This window comes from Hyperoodon ampullatus (genome assembly GCF_949752795.1).
Source record: "Hyperoodon ampullatus genome assembly, chromosome: 18".
NCBI lineage: Eukaryota > Metazoa > Chordata > Mammalia > Artiodactyla > Ziphiidae > Hyperoodon > Hyperoodon ampullatus.
In genome coordinates, this window is record NC_136931.1 from 12,515,501 (window position 1) to 12,533,866 (window position 18,366).

Below are 18,366 nucleotides of genomic sequence, written 5' to 3' on the forward strand. Positions count from 1 at the left end.
AAACCAAACAAAAACCCAAGTTTAGAATCTCACCTATGCCTTAAAATCACATCTCTGCAATATTGGCAGGTTCTCAGACTTCATACATTTAGATCATATGTTTTTACTGATAACTGCTTCCAATTTTTAAGTACCTTTTTAAACACCTGTTACAGGACTTCCCTGGTGGAGCAGTGGTTAAGAATCCGCCTGCCAATGCAGGGGACATGGGTTCTATCCCTGGTCCAGGAAGATCTCCCATGCCACGGGCCCATGGGTCACAACTACTGAGCCTGTGCTCCAGAGCCTACGAGCCACAACTACTGAGCCCACGTGCCACAACTACTGAAGCCCCCACAATGTGAAGCCCACTCACTTCAACGAAGAGTAGCCCCTGCTCGCTGCAACTAGAGAAAGCCTGAGTGCAGCAACAAAGACCCAACGCAGCCAAAAGTAAAATAAATTTATAAAAACTTGTTATAGAAGTTTTTAAATAGACAAAAAATAGAATAGCACAGTGGGCCTCCATGTACCCATCACCCAGACTTAACAATCATCAGCTTTATGCTGTCGTTATCTAATCTATTCCCCCCTCCCCTCCAATTTTGTTTTTCTTGGAATATTTTAAAGTGAATTCTAACCATCATATTCTACCCAACAAAATTAACAATCATTCCTTAATATCTATTATGCAGGCTGTGTTTTATTTCCCCTGTTGTCTCAAAAATGTCTTCTGACTATTGTTTTGTTCAAATGAAGATCCAAACAATGTCCACACAATGCGTTGGATTGACGTGTCTTTTTCTCACTAAATCTGTAGCAGTTCACTCTCCTTTTTATGTGCTTAACAAATGGGTTATTTGTCCTGTAGACTGTCCCGCATCCAGGAGTTGGCTGCTTATTTCCTCCAGTGTTGATAGCAGGTTCTTCTCTCCCTCATATTTCCTATAAATTTGTGGTTACATGGAGAGGCTTGATTACATTCAGGTTCAGTTCTTTTCAGATGGTTCTGCACAACATAGGGTTGTCCCGCTTTCAGTGATTAATCAGTGGGCTCAGTGGTATCAGCCTGATCTATCCCATCACCCTTTTACAGAATGGTTTTAGCAACTGTGTCACAAGGTCCCCAAGACCACCCTTAGGTTTATTCACTAGACAGACTCACAGAACTCAGAAAAACTGTTATAGTTACCATTTATTACAGTGAAAGTCAGCAAAGGGAAAGGCACATGGGCGAAGTCCAGGAGACAGTCTGCACAAGCTTCTAGTTGTCCTCTCTTTGCTAACCTTGTGTCTCTGATGCTTTGACATCTTTGCCTTGCTGGCCCTGGAGAGACTGCCCCTCCCAGGGATAGCCAGTTTCTAGGGACAGTTAAAGACTCATCTCTGAGCACACCTTTTGTACGTAAACCAACCAATCCAGAGCCCATACCCCAACCACCTCCATTCTGGGGCTCTCACATTCTGGCCACTATCTACCTGCCCTAATCACCCCAGGGCCAGGCACCAGAAAACCAGGGGCAGTCGCTGTGCCTCAGAGTCTACTGAAATTAGTCAAACCAGCCAATCCCAAGCCTGTTTACCCTGCCCATCCCGTCCCTTCCCCTTCACAATAATGGCTCTTGCCCACATTTCCTCCTTCCTCCCTGTGCCTCCTGACCCACCCTGGTGCTTCCCCAGGTGGCTCCTCCTGCTGTGTCATGCCCCCTCCTCCTATATTTTAGAACATTCTCCCAGGGCAGTCAATATTTAGTTTTTTGGGTGCACATGTGACAAACACAGTACTTAATTCTTGGGGCAACGATGTGTGACTGTATGTGCAAAATGTTGCCAATCAGGGAAGCTCACCTGAGCCTTGGGTGCTGACACCCTATGATGCACAGGACAACCCCCGCAACCAAGAATTATCCAGCCCAAAATGTCAGTTGTGCTGAGACTGAAAAATCAGATCTAGGGATTGTGAGGTTTTTTGATTTTTTTTGTTTTTGGCCGTGCCTCGCGGCTTGCAGGATTTCAGTTCCCCAACCGGGGATTGAACGTGGGCTACAGCAGTGAAAGTCCCGAATCCTAACCACTAGACCACCAGGGAACTCCCAGATTGTGAATATTTTAAGGTCACTTGAAATAGTTCCTCTGTAGTTAGTGCTTCAAATCTATATAGTTAATTTTGTCTCCTTTCGCTTTCAGTTTTTAGGGGGACTTTTTAAAAAATTATGTAAAATATTTAAAACACCTTTTTTTTTTTTTAAGGTACATTCAGAGAGGTCTTACGTCCTTGTCCCCTCACCTCTGTTTCTTCCTGCCCCCAGCAGTAACCATTTTTATTAGTTGGTGGACATTGCATATTCTTTCCTTTTGAAATACTCTGTGAATAGCCTACATAGAATATTTTGTATTTTTGCCAATGTATATTTTGGATAGATTCTTAGAGGTGGGATTCACTGTGTCAAAGGGTAAATGAACACATAATTTTTCTTTATTGAAATATGTCTTCAAAATTCTGTTTCTAAATACAATGAAGTGCAAAAAAAAGTAAAATGTAGGACAGCATTATAATATTCCATTTCTACAAAAAAGAAGGATGAAAAGTATATATGTATGTTTTGCTAAACTAGCTCTGAATAGATGCACAGGAAACCACTAACACAGGGCCTGTGGGGTGGGAAAGGGAATGGCTGGGGCCTGGGAGTGGGAGGGAGACTTTTCTTATTTTTAAAATTTTGAACCATGTTAATATAGTACCTGTTTTTTAAAGTAAATTTTAGAAAATGAAAAAAAATAGAAAAAGTTTAAAATATCAATAGTTTTAAACTGTAGAAACACCACAACATACTCAGGAGTGACATTGCATAGGGAAGAAGAATTCAACATGCTTTAGGCAGCTAATTCCGCAGAATTCTCTCTTTACTAACAAAATGTCTTCTGAAATTTGGCTCTTTCAGAGAAGTTTACATTTTCAGCATTGCTTCCTCTTTATTCTGTGTTCACAAGTGGGTTCCAATGTTATGACTATGTGTGCGTAATTTTTATTCTCTTAGAATTTTTAAAAGTTGTCTTGATTTAAATAATTTTGTGTATATATTCCATTTAGTCATTTCTGCCTCAAAACATGGGGTTAAATGCCTTTTTTTATGGTGTTTTTTGGTGCCAAGCATTAGCTCACTGTCTGGGGAGACAAGCTGATGTGGAGAAAATGATCCAGGCTGGCCGTCAGCGCTCCGCTTAAAAGAGAAGCAGGTCCCGTATGATTTGGTCGTGTCTGTGGCTGGTGGAAAGCTGCCTTCACCTGGGCCTTGCCAACACTTTTTGGCCTTAAGACAATGTTCTGAGCAAGCCTTAGCCAAAGTTTTCCAGCTTCTAAAACCCAGATCCCTTGCTGACTAAATAGCTTAGGACAATGTTAGGTTTTTAACTGCCTCTGCCCTCCTGTAATGATGTCTGGGGAAGTCAGAGGAGCTGCGAAGAGGAATCCCACTGCAGCAGAAGGTTATCAAAACTAGGAAACAGCTTCCAAGTAGAAAGATAATGCATATGTGCTCACTTTCAAGGGCTCAGGCAGTTCTTTCCATAGGAGCAGAGGCAGCTACCCTGAAGGAGTGGTGGGATACAGAAAGAGCCAAGAAGGCAGATATTTTGGAGATAGCAACTTTCTTTTCCAGAAGGTAGAGTTCTTTTTATACCACATATTGAGGAACATAGTTGGCCTTTACTTCTTATAAACGTGGATGCCTTTAACCCTAAATATGTCTGTGCTGGGGCTAAGGCTGACTTTCTGGAAGAATGTCCAGATGGATCCAAAACAAATCTTAAGTAGTACTTGCGGTCCAAAAGGGAGAGGAAAATTCTGCAAAGAGACATTTCAGGGCTTCAGGCAAATTCACATGCATTCAATTTTTATTTCTTAAAACTGGGGCCCCGAAACTTAATCAAAAGGGATGGAAATCAGAGCAGGGGTTGCTGCTGGGTGCGGGAAGATGGGACAAGGGAGTTGAGTGGAAAAAGGCCCAAGGGAACTTTCTAGGATGATGGAAACATTCCATGTTTCGACTGGAGTTTTGATCACGTGGGTGTAAACATTTGTCAAAATTTATTAAGCTCTACACTTAAGATCTGTGCATTTTATTGTATGGAATTATATCTCAGTATAAAAATGTTAAAAAAAAAAAACCCTGTCCTTATTAGTGACTTGGCATAGTAGAATAAACTTTGGATATTCAAGTAATTATGTTCTAGTACCAACTCTGCCACTACTTCCTATGTGAATGTGGGGAAAGCATTTAATCTCTTCATTCTGTCACCTGACCTAGAAAATGAGGCCTCAGGATTAGGATGCTCAATTTTTTTCCACTTGTATTAGGATTTCTCATAAAAATTCTTAACTCGGTAGATAATACAAAGAGAAATTTTCTTCAGGAAACTAAGCCCATTGATGCTGTGAGATATGTATGCCCTCAGTCATGTTGGTAACAAGGGAGGGATGGAAATAATTTTTGTCTTTGTAACCTGGGCTCTGGATTTTGGTGTGAATTTTTTGTCCCTCATCCCAGTGAGCTAGCAGGATGAGGAACCAGCTTTTAGAACTAAGCATGTTCAGCACTGCTCTTCAGTCTCCAGATTCAGGAACTGTCTTGATGGGAAAAAGGCAAAGGCAGAAAGTCGCTCCAAGTGGGGACCCAGGCTGCCAAATGTTGGTCGCAAGCACATGTTCCCTGAACTTGGGCTTGGCTCCAGACGGAGAAGAGCTCACAATGGAAACAGTGATGGCTGTTTGCTCAGGCAGCCAAGAGAATGAAAAGCACATTGAAACCCAGCAGTGTCTCCATGGGGAGAGGCACGGTGGGCCCCTGGGTGGTGAAACCAACCTGACAACAGAGCAGGATCAGAGAGCCTATTCCCAGCATCTTTCTTCAGTTCAACAACAGACCTTTATGTGCAACCTCTCAGGAAATCTCTGAGAAATTAAACCGTGGGCCATGCCACAACTACTGAAGCCTGCGTGCCTAAAGCCCGTGCTCCACAACAAAATAAGCCACTGCAATGAGAAGCCCTCACACCGCAACGAAGAGTAGCCCCTGCTTGCCACAACTAGAGAAAGCCTGTGCGCAGCAACGAAGACCAATGCAGCCAAAAGTAAATAAATTAATTTTTTTAAAAAACGAAATTAAACTGTGGGCAACCCAAGCTTTGCCCAGCAATAGAGGCACCCTCAATCTAGTTTGCCCCAGTTTTATTTGAATTAGCTTCCATTAACTGAGAGAAAGCAAAGAGCTCTTCTCAATGTATGTTCCCTGTCCCTCCCCCCAAAGATTTCATCAACTTCCTTTTTTATTGCTACTACTAGTGGACTATTTTGACCTCTAGTGAGTACCTTTTCAGTTGGTATTTTCATGCTATACTTTTCCTCATTTCCCCGGTGGTATGTGAATGCCCTCCTATCCCAGCACATCAGTAACTGCTGGGCTGAGAAAACAGCTGGCAGCAGGAGAAACCAGGCTTCGGGGCGAGGGAGCAGGAGTACAGTCTCAACAGGTCCGGATGACAGCGTTCGCTCACCTGTGCCGACGCAGGCAGATCGTGCAGCCCAGCTCTTTGCCTCTCCCATGAAAGATGGGGACCAATGTGGGTTAGTATTTTGCTTACATATACTTTGAAAGAATTCTGTTCTAAAATAAAGGATAGCACGTAAACTATGGTGCAAAGGTTGTAAGCCCAAAGATATCCAGGAATAGGAAACCTTTAAAAAGTAGGTGGCGTGAGTGACTTCCCTGGTGGTCCAGTGGGTAAGACTCCACACTCCCAATGCAGGGGGCCCAGGTTCGATCCCTGGTGGGGAACTAGATCCGGCATGCATGCCGCAACTAAGAAGCCCACATGCCTCAACTAAGACCCAGTGCAGCCTAAATAAGTGAATAGATAAATAAATATATATTTTTTTTTAAGTAGGTGGAGTGAACTGGCAAGTTCCTTGTCCAAAGAGGAGCCATTATTTTGTTCTGGCTGATTGTTGCCAGATCTTCAGAATTTTTTGAGGAGAAGCAAGAAAGTTGTGTTTTTACGTACATGTCTAGGGTCCACGTACAAACACAGGCCTTCAGTTGTAACCTCTGGTCTAGCAGAACAAGGATGGACTTTGGCCATAGACTTGAGTTTGAATTGTGACTCCAGGATGGACTGAGTGTGTGATCTTGGGTGGGTAAGTGCATTTCCAGAGCGTCAGTATCCTCACCTTTGACATGAGGGCAACACCGCCCGGGCAGTGGGGTTGTGGCGATGAGATGAGATACTGTTCAGCACAGGCGTGAGGAGGGCTGCCTACCGCGTGTGCAGTTCCTGCCTGGGTCTGTCACTGCCGCTCACAAGGTACTCTGCAGTTTACTGATCCTGATTTCCAGAACTTTTGCTCACAAACGTTAAGAGATCGTCCTTAGGAGAAGCGTGTTGGGCAGATGTTTGTGGAGCCCCTTGAGGCGCACCAGGCATTTGCTTGCGTGCACCACCCCATCCCACATCTGGAAGCAGCAGCCTGTCTCCAGCAGCTAAGGAGGTGAGGAAGCAGAGCTGTTGATCACAGAGAAATATGTAGATCCTCCTACCTAACTCCGTGGCCTCGCCTTCCTGATGTCAACCACCAGGATTGTTTTTTTCTCCCTGAGGAAATAAAGATGAAAAGGGGAATTTAAAGTCCACAATTGAGTAAGAGGTGGGCGGAGGGCGCGGGAGGCGGTAGTCGTTGCGTTTCGCAGGCCAGAAGGGGAACTGCGCGCTTGTGTTGACCAGGGACTGAGCGTTTCAGATCTGCTTGGTAAACCTGGTGCACCACCATGCTGGCCGCAAGACTTGTGTGTCTCCGGACACTACCTTCCAGGGTTTTCCACCCAGCTTTCACCAAGGCCTCCCCTGTTGTGAAGAATTCCATCAGGAAAAATCAGTGGGTCTTAACACCCAGCAGGGAATATGCCACCAGGACAAGACTTGGAATTTGGCATGGGAAAACTAGCCAAGAACTCAAGGAGGCAGCTTCGGAACATCATTGGAAAAAATATTTAAAATTGATCAGATGGGAAGATTGCTGGAGGGGCTGCTGTTGGTCTTAGAGCTTTGTGCTACTATGGCTTGGGAATGTCTAATGAGATTGGAAAAAGCTGTATTGAAAAAGCTGTAATTTGGCCTCAGTATGTGAAGGATAGAATTCATACCACCTATATGTACTTAGCAGGAAGTATCAGCATAACAGCTTTGTCTGCCCTGGCAGTGAGCAGAACTCCTGCCCTCATGAACTTCATGATGAGAGGCTCTTCAGTGACAATTGGTGCAACCTTTGCAGCCATGATTGGAGCTGGAATGCTGGTCCGGTCGATATCATATGACCAGAGCCCAGGCCCAAAGCATCTTGCTTGGTTACTACATTCTGGTGTGATGGGTGCAGTAGTGGCTCCTCTGACAATATTAGGGGGGGCCTCTTCTCATCACAGCTGCATGGTACACAGCTGGTATTGTGGGAGGCCTCTCCACTGTGGCCATATGTGCACCCAGTGAGAAGTTTTTGAACATGGGAGCACCCCTGGGCGTGGGCCTGGGTGTCGTCTTTGTGTCCTCACTAGGATCTATGTTTCTTCCACCTACCACTGTGGCTGGTGCCACTCTGTACTCAGTGGCAATTTATGGTGGATTAGTTCTTTTTTTTTTTTTTTTTTTTTTTTGCCGTACGCGGGCCTGTAACTGTTGTGGCCTCTCCCGTTGCGGAGCACAGGCTCTGGACGCGCAGGCTCAGCGGCCATGGCTCACGGGCCTAGCCGCTCCGTGGCATGTGGGATCTTCCCGGACTGGGGCATGAACCCGTGTCCCCTGCATCGGCAGGCGGACTCTCAACCACTGCACCACCAGGGAAGCCCTGTATTAGTTCTTTTCAGCATGTTTCTTCTGTATGATACACAGAAAGTAATCAAGCGTGCAGAATTAGTACCAGTGTATGGAGTTCAAAAATATGATCCCATCAATTCGATGCTGGGAATCTACATGGATATGTTAAACATATTTATGCGAGTTGCCAGTATTCTGGCAACTGGAGGCAACAGAAAGAAATGAAGTGACTCAGCTTCTGACTTCCTTAATACATCAGATATCTGGCTTGTTTAATAGGGGCAGATATTCTTTAAATAGTTTGTGCAAGCAGCTTTCGTTGAAGTTTAGAAGATAAGAATTTGTCAACATGTTTCAGGTGTTCCAGTAATGTGATGCTTCAGGTCTGCTTTTTCTTCTGGAGAATAAATTCAGTAGTTCTCTTCCAAATAGCACACATATTTCCAATTCTCGTGTTTGAGTAATTCTAAAATGTTCAAATGAATATGAAAACCAAGTTTTGTGTTGCAGGAATTTAAGTATTTTATCTATTTTTAAATTTATTTGGTTAAGTGAAATTTAGCAAACTTGTGTACCTGCATTTTTTTTTTTTTTTTTTTTTTTTTTGCAGTGCGCGGGCCTCTCACCGTCGCGGCCCCTCCCGTTGCGGAGCACAGGCTCCGGACGCGCAGGCTCCGCGGCCATGGCCCACGGGCCCAGCCACTCTGCGGCACGCGGGATCCTCCCGGACTGGGGTACGAACCCGCGTCCCCCGCATGGGCAGGCGGACCCTCAACCACTGCACCACCAGGGAAGCCCTGTGTACCTGCATTTTTCATTTTGGATTGCAGAATATTAACAAGTAACGTCATAAGTGATGTAGGGGTTTGGTAAAGGGACCAGAGAGAAGTAAAGCGACACCTGCAGTCTTTCTTTGAATACTTAGAACTTAGCACTCGTGTAATTATGGTGAGCCAGTGAGGGGGTCTGGATGTTTGGAAACAAGTCATGGCTGTACATCTGCTGAATTTATCAGAAGCACTGAGCAGAAAACAAAGACATAGGTGATTCTCCAGGCTCTCCTTACGATATGGATGTGATCATGTTTGGCTTCTCATTGTTTGACACTGTTAGGAGAGTCCACAATGCTAATCATGCGGAGAATTCCTGTTGTATATTATGTGTGTGTGAGCCTTACTTTTGAATTGTCTAGAACAAAACATCCTTAAAACACTCAGGAAAAAATATTCGAAGCATGAAAATTGTTGCATTTTTAAGTATACGAACAGTATGTGCATAGTTGCTGAATATTTTTGCAAATTTATTGAAATGTTTAAAGGAATACATGCTTGCCTTTCTCATCTCTTCAGGCTTTAAAGCTTTTATCAGAAAAGCCTATTCGTGGTTTACACTTGAGATTATGAAAGCAGTTTTCCCCCTCAGATTTAGTTTCTTGCATTCCGTCTCAGAGGAATCACTAAAAAAAGGAAGGCAAAGCAAGGCTTCTTTCATGAACTGTATCAATCAAAAATGTAATGGAGAAAATGCTTCACTAGAGTTTCCCCTAGCAGAATTTTCCTTCTCTCCTCCATAGACCATTATTTAACTCTCTTGTGCCATTTCTAAGTTTTTTGATACAGAAGAGTTATTTTTGTAAGTTCTTATGAATGAAATGTGTATGATTATTAATAGTTGGTGTTCTGACAAATATTTACTACAGTAATCCATAAATAACTATTCTTACCCACTTCAAGTTACATAGGATGCCTATTTCTGAAATAATAAAGGTTCTAGCCAGAAAAATATAAAAAAAATAAAAAAATAAAATCCCCAATTGTGCTTTTTAAAGCATTCTACCATTCAGCCTAATGAAGAGTGAGGCTTTTGAGAATAAGAACAGTTACATTGCCTCCTTCTAAATTCTCCTTGAAGGAGATGCTTGGGCCCCCTTTGGAATTGGTGCCCTGGTGCACATACCTGCCCCATGCCCTCTGTGTGGCTACAGTGCATATTTTATGTATTTCAGCCACTGCTGCAACATTAAGATGCATTAGCACTTGTTAGGTAGGCTCTCAGTTCCAGGTAGACCTGTCATATATCTTCTGAAACCATCAGTATATCAGGCTTTGTGCTGTGCACCTGAAATACAAGGAGGGGGGTTAGTCCTCTTGTTACTCCTTGACTGATAGGGAAGGTGGGAAAGTGACTTTGCAGGGAACACAAAGATGGCCATGATAGAGGTCTAATTCCCAACTTGGGAGAGGAAGGGGCACAGGAAGCTCTCATAGGCCCAGGTATACCTGCTCAGAGGTGAAGGGGAAGCAAACAAAGAGAAACTGGTGGCGCACATAGGGACAGCTTTGAGAGAAGGGTATTTGAGTTAGAGAATCAACGTATGCAAAGGCCAGAGATGACAGCACTGCGTGGCTGGGCTGGGGGAGTGTGGGAGGGGTTGCAGAGGCACTCGGGGCAAGTCGGTGAGGATTTTTAAGTCCTGCAAAGGAGAATGGTTTTATCCCAATGACTTGGCACTTAAAGGATTTTTGAGGAAAGGGTATTGGGATGGAAGTTGCATTTTAGCGACATCGCTCTCCTCTGTAACAAGGAGGATGGATTAGTCAGGGACAGGGATGGTGGCAGGGAGCCCACAGTTGGGGGATTACTGTAATACTAAGAAGAGAAATGACCGTTTTAGGAGCCACTGGGAGGGGACTGACTTGAGAAATATGCAGAGGCTGGTGAGACTGATTGGCTGATTGCGGTAGGGGATGAGGATGAGGGAGCATTGAGGATGGCTCTCAGGTTCCTGTGTGGGTGAGAGGAGGGAAGGCGGTGCTGTATATGAGGAAAGGGGATCCAGGAAGAGGAGCTGCTCTGGGGTGGAGAGGGGGTCATTTGAACCCTGGGGAACATGGAGAGTTCAGGAGTAGGTGGAGAAGCACAGGAAGGAGTGTGACCAAGAGGCCAGAGGAAAATCAGGAGAAAGGCAACTAGGAGCTTCAAAGAGGGAGTAATCTGGAGTGTAGAATATATTAAAAGAAAGAGAGACAAGGAAGGTAAGAATTAAGGACCTCGTGGTTCCCCTCCAGTCCCTCAGCTGGGGGGACAAGGTTATTTTTGGTAACCTCAGCAAACGCAGGGTCAGGGAAGTAGAAGCCGGCCTCTCCTGGGCTGAGGAGTGAAGGGAGTGAGAAATGGGAGGCACCCGTGTGCTGTTCTTTGAGAAGGACCCAACCCCTGTTCTCACTGATGTAACTTAAAAAGTTATTCAATAGTTCAAACATAACAATAAAAAGAAATAACAGCAGGAAATATTTTGCTATATTTGCTTCAGGTTTTTATTTTCTGGAGAAGTAAGACATGACTAGCTCTATTTGAAACCTCACATTGACCCCTCCCTGATACTGTTCCCCTCCTGCCATTAGGTAACCACCATCCTGAACTGCATGGTTATACTTTCATTACATAACTTTATATCTGTGAGCAATACTTAGAATTGTTTTCCATGTTTTTAAACTTTATAGAAATGATATGCTGAATATACTTCTGCATCTTGCTTTTTTCATTCATCAGCACCATTTTGGAGATTTATTTATGTTAACATATATAGTTCTAGAGCATTCATTTTAACTGCTATATAATATTCCTTTGTGTGGCTATACCACATATTATCCTTCTGTTCTCCTGTTGCCAGACATTTAGTCGGTTTCCAATTCTTGGCTCATATAGACAAGGTTGCAGTGATCATTCTTGTACATGTCTCTTGTACATGGGTGGGGGTATTTCTAGGATATATACCTAGACATGGAATTTGCTAGGTCATGGGTTATCTGCATCTTCAACTTTACTGAATATTGTCAGATTGCTTTCCAGTGTGATGGCACCAATTTACACCCACAACAGCAGTTTATGAGGATTCCAGATGTTTCATATCCTCCCTAACATTTTATATGTTGAAACTTTAGCCAATTTGACGAGTGTGAAAAGATAAACCAGAGTTTACTTTCCTTTGCATTTCATAAGGCCACCAACTGTATAGTGCAAGTCTGCATCTTTTAATGTAGAGGTTGTACACTGCACAACTCTAGGGGGCACCATTCATACTGTAGTCTTTGTGAAAGGCACTCGATAGAGTTAGTGCATTACAACATATACAGTGGACTGGAATGAAGTTAAGGATTCTTTTTCTTTGCCCATTGTTCTCTTGGGTTGTTTGTCTTATTGGAAGAGTTCTTTATTTATTTTGGATATTAATTCTTTTTTGGTTTATATCTGTTACAAACATTTTCATCCAATCTGCAGCTTCTATTAATTTTGTTTAAATAAAGTGTTTCATTCTTTAAAGTTATAAAGTTTTTTCAAATTCCGTAATATATGTGGTCACCTTTTATTAAAGAGAGGTGGAGTGATATTCCCATTTAATAAGACAAATCTTTTGTGATATCAAAACAACTTTTCAGCATGCCCTCAATATTGAGGAAATAAAAAACATAATTTTAAAAATTTTAATGTGATAGATCTAGAGTCTGTCATACAGAGTGAAGTAAGTCAGAAGGAGAAAAACAAATACTGTATGCTAACACATATATATGGAATCTAAGAAAAAAAAATGTCATGAAGAACCTAGGGGTAAGACGGGAATAAAGACACAGACCTACTAGAGCATGGACTTGAGGATATGGGGAGGGGGAAGGGAAGCTGTGACAAAGTGAGAGAGTGGCATGGACATATATACACTGCCAAACGTAAAACAGATAGCTAGTGGGAAGCAGCCGCATAGCACAGGGACATCAGCTAGGTGGTTTGTGACCACCTGGAGGGGTGGGATAGGGAGGGTGGGAGGGAGGGAGACACAAGAGGGAAGAGATATGGGAACATATGTATATGTATAACTGATTCACTTTGTTATAAAGCAGAAACTAACACACCATTGTAAAGCAATTATACTCCAATAAAGATGTTAAAATTTTTTTTTATTTATTTTTTTTTTTTTGCGGTACGTGGGCCTCTCACCGTTGTGGCCTCTCCCGTTGCGGAGCACAGGCTCCGGACGCGCAGGCTCAGCGGCCATGGCTCACGGGCCCAGCCGCTCCGCGGCACGTGGGATCCTCCCGGACCGGGGCACGAACCCGTGTCCCCTGCATCGGCAGGCGGACTCTCAACAACTGCGCCACCAGGGAAGCCCTTTTAATGTACTTAAATTTAACCTTTTTCTTTATTGTTTGTATTTTTGTAGCTTATCTTAAGAACTCCCTCCCAACTCTTTGATTTTTTTTTTTTTTTTTGCGGTACGGGGGCCTCTCACCGTTGCGGCCTCTCCCGTTGCGGAGCACAGGCTCCGGACGCGCAGGCTCAGCAGCCATGGCCCACGGGCCCAGCCGCTCCGCGGCATGTGGGATCCTCCCGGACCGGGGCACGAACCCGTATCCCCTGCAGGCAGACTCTCAACCACTGCGCCACCAGGGAAGCCCTATTTTGAATTTTTATTTTATATTGGAGTATAGTTGATTAACAATGTTGTGTTAGTTTCAGGTGTATAGCAAAGTGATTCAGTTATATATATATACATGTATCTATTCTTTTTCAAATTCTTTTCCCAGTTAGGTTATTACAGAATATTGAGCAGAGTTCCCTGTGCTATACAGTAGGTCCTTGTTGGTTATCTATTTTAAATATAGTAGTGTGTACATGTCAGTGCCAAACTCCCAATTTATCCCTCCCCCCTTACCTTTCCCCTTTGGCAACCATAAGTTTGTCTTCCAGGTCTGAGTCTGTTTCTGTTTTGTAAATAAATTCATTTGTATCACTTCTTATTTTTTTAGATTCAGCACGTAAGTGGTATCATGTGATATTTGTCTTTGTCTGGCTTACTTCACTTAGTATAATAATCTCCAGGTCCATCCATGTTGCTGCAAATGGCATTATTTCGTTCTTTTTAAAGTTTTGCTTTTCCAGCTTTAGATGTTTAATTCACCTTGAATTTATTTTATAATCCTATTATATAATATAGGAATCTATTTTCATGTATATATATTTCCAATTTTAAATAATGGATTAACTAGTTCATCATTTCCCCTTTGATTTTTCACGCCAGATACTTTAAAGTACTGCCTTTTTTTTTTTTTTTTTTTTTTTGGCCACGCAGCTTGCGGGATCTTAGTTCCCGGACCAGGGATCGAACCCGTGCCCCCTGCAGTGGAAGTGCAGAGTCCTAACCACTAGACTGCCAGGGAATTCCCAAAATACAGCTTTGTTTTAAACATGGATCTGTTTCTGGGTTTCTGTTGTGTTCCCTGGTTTATGTGTCTGTCTCTGCCATATGGCACAGTCTTAATTACTTAATTACTGCTAACACAAATCTCCCTGGCCTGTTTTTCTGAACACTGCTTGGTTATTCTTGGCTTTTGCTCTCCTACATGGATTTTACCATCAATTATCAGATTCCACACATACACACACATACCTGATTGGTATTTTTATTGAAATTGCATTAAACTCACAGATTAACCTGGAGGCAATATGCATCTTTACCATATTGGATGTTCTCATCCTGGAATATGGTATATTAGTGTATCTTACATTAAGTTTATTCCTATGCACTTATACATTTTGCTCCTATTGAAAATGAAATTTTTTCCTGTAATATTCCCTAACTGGTTACAAATGGTGTGTAGAAACATCATCAATATTTGTAACTGATCTTGTATCTAGCAACTGTGGAGAACTTTCTTATTCTAATTTGTATAGATTCTCTTAGATTTTTCTATGTGGATTATCACTGTCTGTATATTATGGTTTGGTCTTCCTTTCTGATTCTTATGCCTCTCATTTACATTTCCTCTCATTATATTCGTTTTATGCCAGGACAAAGTTGAGTAAAAGCACTGATGATAGACTTCAACAGCTTCATTGAGATATAATTCACATACCATAAAGTTCACTCTTCAGATTTCCTTTTTTAGTTCCTGTTTTTAATAGGAATGCCTCTGAAATTTTACCATATAAGTAACTAATTGCTGCAGTCCCATTTGTTAACTGGTTCATCATTTCCCTGATGACTTGTCATGCCACCTGACATGTTTTATACACAGATCTATTTCTGGGTTCTGTTCCATTAAAGTATTTGTCTATCCCATTGTCAGTACCACACTGCTTTACTCACCATAGCTTTATATACTAATGTACATATTTGCTATAGAGTTTTTATGAATACCCTTTATCAAATTAAAGAAATCTTAATTTGCTAAGAAGTTTAAAAATAAAAAACTATAAATAGGTTTTGAGTTGTTTCAGGTGCTTTCCCTTCATCTATGACATGAACGTATAGTTTTTGCTATGTGATCAGGCCACCCAGGATGGCTTGTTCTCTTGCTCTCTGTACATCCCCTGCTTGACCAGTCCCTGCTTCACCTACACCCTACTCACATGGCTGACCTTCCCTCTTAATCAGAGAGCCTAATCAGTAAATGCCCCCAGCTAGTGATTCTTCTAATTTTTAAATCGAAACAGCTCACCCTGCTAGTTTTATCAAAGGGGCTATGAGGGACATGCCTCTCTGATGGTTTCCCTGGTAACGGATGAGCCAACCTGACATCAGTTCCCCCGTAACAGGTAACCTTCCCCCCTCCGCCGCCCCCACAGCTCCCTGGACTTCTGCCATGTCCTGCCTGCTGTCTGCCATCCACAGTGGAGTGTCACTGCAGGACCCTTTTGCTCCGGACGTGTAAGATCCCCTATCCATTAAACCACTGATGTCTCTGTCACTGACTCTGGGCTCTTTCTTCAGTCTGAGGCTGGGCAAGTACAGGCCTTGAAGGCCTGCGGGATACAGCCCTACATTCTCCGTTGTTAAATTTGGTGTTTTATTAATAGACATAATGATGAACTATATAACCCATTCTTGGGCTAAGCGCTACCTGGTCATGACTGTTTTGGTTTACTACTGAATTTTATTTACTAATATTTAGGATTTTTCTATGTTGATGAGATCAATGTATAATTTTTCTCATAAAGTTTTGGCCATTGAGATTTTGTCTCAAAATTAATTTTTGATTATTCCCTTTTCCTAATCTCTGAAATTTAAAGAAAGGATTAAAGTTTCCTTACATAGTTTGATAAAATTGGTCTGTAAAATCTTACTAGTGTCTGTTACAGACTAGAGTCGGGGGAGACTACGTGCAACTTTTTTTTGGCCACACTGCGTGGCTTGTGGGATCTTAGTTCCCCGACCAAGGATTGAGCCCAGGCCCTCGGCAGTGAAAGCGTGGAGTCCTAACCACTGGACTGCCAAGGAATTCCCTTTTTTTAAAAAAAACCTTCACTCATCTGTTGCATTTTAAAAGCAATATTAACAAATCCACTTTTATTGACTGATATTACAAATAAGGCTGCTTTAATAGTTTTTATAGGTAACAGTTATTCTCTCCTCTGTTCCAATAATACTTTCTATATACCACTTAGAACAGTGCTTTGTAATTGTTTATGTGTTGGTTACCACCAGACTGTAAGCTCCTGGAGTAGGGGGTAATGCTTTATTCATATTTTCCCCAGTGTCTAGCACAGTGTGAGACACACTGTAAACAGAACCAAAAAAATCACAAAATGACACTGCCAGCTATGTCTTTTCTCTTAAATCTCAAGTTTGGAGTCTCAGTTCTGCCACTCAGTAGCAGTGTGGCTGGCTGCAAGAATGACACTATCTCGTAAGGGCTTTTTGAAGATTAATTGCAACATGTATGTAAATTATCTGGTATAGCTAGTGAGTGCTCAATAAATGCTGACTATAAACTACTTTTAAAAGAAAAACAGTTGGCTTTCTGATCCCATCTGGAAAGCTGACATTAGTAGAGTACCTGGAGGGATTGCTTACATAATTAGGTAAAGATGAAGTTAAATCTCTTTGTTCCTTCCCCAGTAGAAAACCGGACAGTCATTTTAACTACATGTTCTTAGATCCCTGGATGACACCTGGTTTCTTTATTCTGATGATCTGTGTAATGGCTTTAGCATCCAGCCACAGTCTGTCTGGGGAAGACTTAGAGAAGTAAATAAGCATTTCCTTTTAGATGCATCTGTGTAGTGGCAAGCCTACACATCTAATTTGTGAGAAATCATAAAATGTATGGCCTGGAAAAATCTGAATCTTCATTTGCAGACAGTGGTTGTAAAGCAGCACCATGAATGCAGGTACATATACAAGCTATACGTGTATGGTTATCATTCCAACACGGTATGTAATAGTAAATGACTGCAAACCACCCAAATGCCGTTAATAGGGCACTAGTTAGGAATGTTGCTGAAAACTCAGCCTCTGTGCACCAGTGCTGCATTCAATCTCGGAGACAAGAGTTTTGGGTGAAGCAGAAAAGCTTTATTGCTTTGCCAAGCAAAGGGGGACACAGTGGGCTCGTGCCTCAAAAACTGTGTATCCCAACCCCGGGGGGATTTGGTGAGGAGTTTTATAGCAATAGGCAGAGTTGCCCATAAGATCAGGGTGTGTGCAGGGCCTGCATCCCTTTAATCTGGCCTCAGGTGGTCTCCTCCTACTGAGCTTCTCTGTTTTCTCTGTTTCCCTTAATCTGGCCTCAGGTGGTCTCTTTTTTAAAAAATATTTATTTATTTGGCTGCACTGGGTCTTAGCTGCGGCACGTGGGATCTTTAGTTGAGGCACGGGGGACTCTAGTTCCCTGACCAGGGATCGAACCCAGGTCCCCTGCGTTGGGAGCAAGGAGTCTTAGCCACTGGACCACCAGGGCAGTCCCAGGCCTCAGATGGTCTCTTGATAAGCTTCTCTGGTTCCTTTAATCTGGCCTCAGGTGGTCTTCTCTGGAATGAAGAATGCTAACATCTTCCATTTGTTGGGAGTTTTAGTTCTGTAAAGAGCTCAAAGGTGTTACATATACCCCTTGACCCGGAACCAGGACCCTGCCCCAAGGCTACACTGTTGTTTCTTGGCTGCTCCTACCACCTTGTCTCTGCATCCCCTCCCTTCCCTGATTAGCAACTGTTTGAATCTGCCCTTTGGAACTCAGGGAAGGTCATGGAGGCTGGAGTCAATTCCCTACAAGAAACGGGGAACACGGAAAGGCTTCTGTGCCCAGGAGCCCCACAGGGTCCTGTTCAGTTTCAGTAATAATGATATATCCATACAATGCAATACTAAAATAAATTAAAAGGCTTTCTATGAACTGATATGGAAAGATCACTAGGATATACTGTTTAAAAAAAAAGCAATGTACTTAAGTATAGATATAATGTGTTCTCTTTTGTATAAGAAAAAAAATTTTGGACATATATTCATATTTAATTGAACTTCCAAAACTAAACTCTGAAAAGAAACAAGATGCCAGTACAAGTAGTTTCCCCAAAAGTGGAGGGTTAGGGTAATCAGAAAACAGTGGTGGGAGAAGGACGTCTCGATGTATACCTTTTTAGAGAGACTTGACATCTGAACCATGTGAATATATTAACCACTTAAAAAAAAAAGTTCCCTCCTCATGACACAGGCCACTGCTTTCTGTGCCCAGCTGTGCTGCTATGGGCCCCACA

The 18,366-nt window shown here is 42.6% G+C and overlaps 1 pseudogene across 1 annotated transcript; it reads left to right on the plus strand.

Annotated features, from left to right (window-relative positions):
• The first annotated feature begins 6,800 nt into the window (after nucleotides 1-6,800).
• On the plus strand, nucleotides 6,801-8,064 carry LOC307066964 (growth hormone-inducible transmembrane protein-like; annotated as a pseudogene). Its single transcript has 2 exons — nucleotides 6,801-7,651; nucleotides 7,879-8,064. The product of its transcript is annotated as a growth hormone-inducible transmembrane protein-like (transcript).
• The last annotated feature ends 10,302 nt before the right edge of the window (nucleotides 8,065-18,366 follow it).